The following is a 2,782-nucleotide window of genomic DNA, read 5'->3' as shown; positions in this document are numbered from 1 at the left end:
ACCACACTTACTCAGTTCAGCTGGGGGTTATAAATTGACCACCAATTGTCAATGCACTACACTCCCCTATCCTTCATTTCCTGATTACTTATAATGCCCAACTTGAAATGGTTTACAAACAGTTGTCATATTATATTAAGAAACAGTAACAAGGGGAAAAGTCTGCACACTTGAGTATAGATGTCATTTTCTTTTCAAATATTTTTCATCTATACTTGGGTGGGTCTACAGATTCAGAACCCTTGGATATGGAAGGTCAACTATAATATTTTATGCAAATATACATATTTTATAACTTTCATTAAATATATTATGAGCCTGTGTTTATGTAATTAATATATCTTGGCATCGTCATCTATAGTTATAACTTTCTTATATAATACTCTGCTATACAGAAGTGTCTTAATTTTTTATGTCATTTACCTTCCATTAGACATCAATTTGTTTCCATTTCTACTATCATATGTAATGCTAAATAATGTTTGTTGCTAAATAACTATACCTACCTAGACTTCCCCTCCCACGGGATAAATCATTAAATGGGAATTGTTGGCTTAAAGCAGAAAAAAAAAAAAAAAAAAGCATAACGCCATATTCAATCACAAGGAAAAAGACTGTGGGCCATTGAGAACCTTGACTTTTACACTGACAGAAAAAAACGGATGGTTTCAGGCACAGGAAAGACAAGACGTGGCAGATCTGACCTGACCTTTAAAGGTCACTCTGCCAGCCATATTAAAACAGACCAAAGCAGGCAAGAATAAAACCTGGGAATCCAATTAAAAGATCACTGGAGTCTACATTCCGAAGATTCTGACATGAGGCAAAGAACAAAATAAAATGATAAGATTGGCAAAGGAGCAGACTTAGAGGTAGAAAGTGAAAACCCAGTTCAGGCATAGAGGAAGAAGGTCAAAAAGTTAGTTAAACACGTGCTAATTCTGAGCTGCTGAACAAACATGCCATTGGGTACATCAGTACAGAGTTCACGAAGAAGTCTTATAGCCTGAACATATGTCTGTTCAAAGACCAAAACAAGCATGATAGATAAAAGCAGGAGACTACGTGACAATAACAAAGAAGTGAATGCAAACAACAGAGAGAAATTAAAGGCTAGGTGATTTGGAGCAAGAGCTTCCTTCCACCTTAAAAAAAAAAAATCCCTTTTTGGTTAATCCAAGCTCTGTTCCTGTTCTCTGCAATGGAAGTCCTAGATAATACAGAAAAGCTTGAGGTCAATATTACATGCCAAAGGCAGCAAGATGGCAAACTGATAAACAGCAGAAGAAGAGCCTTTCTGAGTGTTGCCAACGAAAAGACGGAATACAGCCACTTGAGGAAGACAAGGAGGAAAGAGGGTAACCTGGACCCAAAAAGGCTCTGAAGCGCAAGTTGACGCCCACAAAGAAAAGTCAAGAAATATCAATGAAGAGGAAGGAGGTAGCCCGAGGTGCCTTCTCCCTAAGACAGGACTCACTGCGTGAGAGGATCGGTTCAAACCTGCAGACCTATAATGACTGCTGGCAATTCTGGGGCCTCTGCAGAGTGACACAGCAGTGCAGAGGAGCAGTGAACATGAGAAGTGCACTAGCTGGCGTGAGTGCTGAGGGCACAGTCATCCCGGGCAAGGCAGTGACCGGCCATGAGCCATTCTGGAGAGAGGTCAGCTGAGCTCAGAATTCAGAGCAGCTGTGGGCTCCATCTAGTGGCTTCCTGCTTGGCTCAGGCCCAAGAAAGGTGCACTGACGGCTGCAGGCTGAATGAGTCCGGTCTCTGCCAAAAAGGGCAGGCTCACTGAGATTATCCACTACCCCAACAAAAAAAGCTAGCTGGCTTGCTGGGATAAATCAGCATGGATCAGGACTCTGTCTCCACATGTTGTCTACCAGACACATACCAGGAAGTGCACATTTTTTTCCTTCTCATTTGTTTTTTGTCATGTGGTGGTGGTTTTGTTTTTATTTTCGGTTTTTGTTTGATCCTTCATTGTTTGATCTTGTTTTTATGAATGTGAATGTGGTTTCTAGCCTCCTTGTGGTTGTGGTTCTGTCCTGATCTTTTTATCTCCCCCTTCTCTCTTTCCTTCCAGTTTTCTGCACCAGTTTCCCAAAGTTAGAAAAATCCCCTTTTATCCTATAGCCTTACATCTAATCTCTTCCTCTTCTCCTTCCTCGATATTTTTCCCTAACCGCTTTCAAACTGCAACCCCTGTGGATAAAACTGACACATTAAGGACTTATGTACTGCATATAATTTTCTGGTCTGTTTTGGATTTTGTTATATAACCACAAATCTAGTTCATATGGTTCAAAGCAGGAAATTATAATGGTGAGCTCCATTTGTCCTTTAAGTGGGGATTGCTCCTGTTATTGCTGATGGTACTACTTTAACTAAAAGTGACATAATGGTTCTAACCATCGTTATTAATGGTCTCAATTCACCAATCAAAAGACACAGACTGGCAGAATGGATCAAGAATGAAGACCCAACAATATGCTGCATACAAGAAACACATTTAATTCAAAAAATTCATAGACTGAAAGTCAAAGAATAGAAAACAATACTCCATGTGACAGGAACCCAGAACACAACAGGGGTAGCTATTCTACTGGTAGACAAAGTAAAGTTCAAGCCAGGACTGATTAGGAGAGATTAAAAAAAGTCACTACATCCTTATAAAGGGAACAATCCAAGAGGGAGATAACAATCATAAATATATATGCAACAAATACTAGTCTACCTAACTACATAAAACAAATATTAACAAACATGGAAAATCAAA

Source organism: Chinchilla lanigera, unplaced genomic scaffold, assembly GCF_000276665.1.
Source record: "Chinchilla lanigera isolate Chin_1 unplaced genomic scaffold, ChiLan1.0 scaffold00087, whole genome shotgun sequence".
NCBI lineage: Eukaryota > Metazoa > Chordata > Mammalia > Rodentia > Chinchillidae > Chinchilla > Chinchilla lanigera.
Note: the sequence above shows the minus strand (reverse complement) of the source record.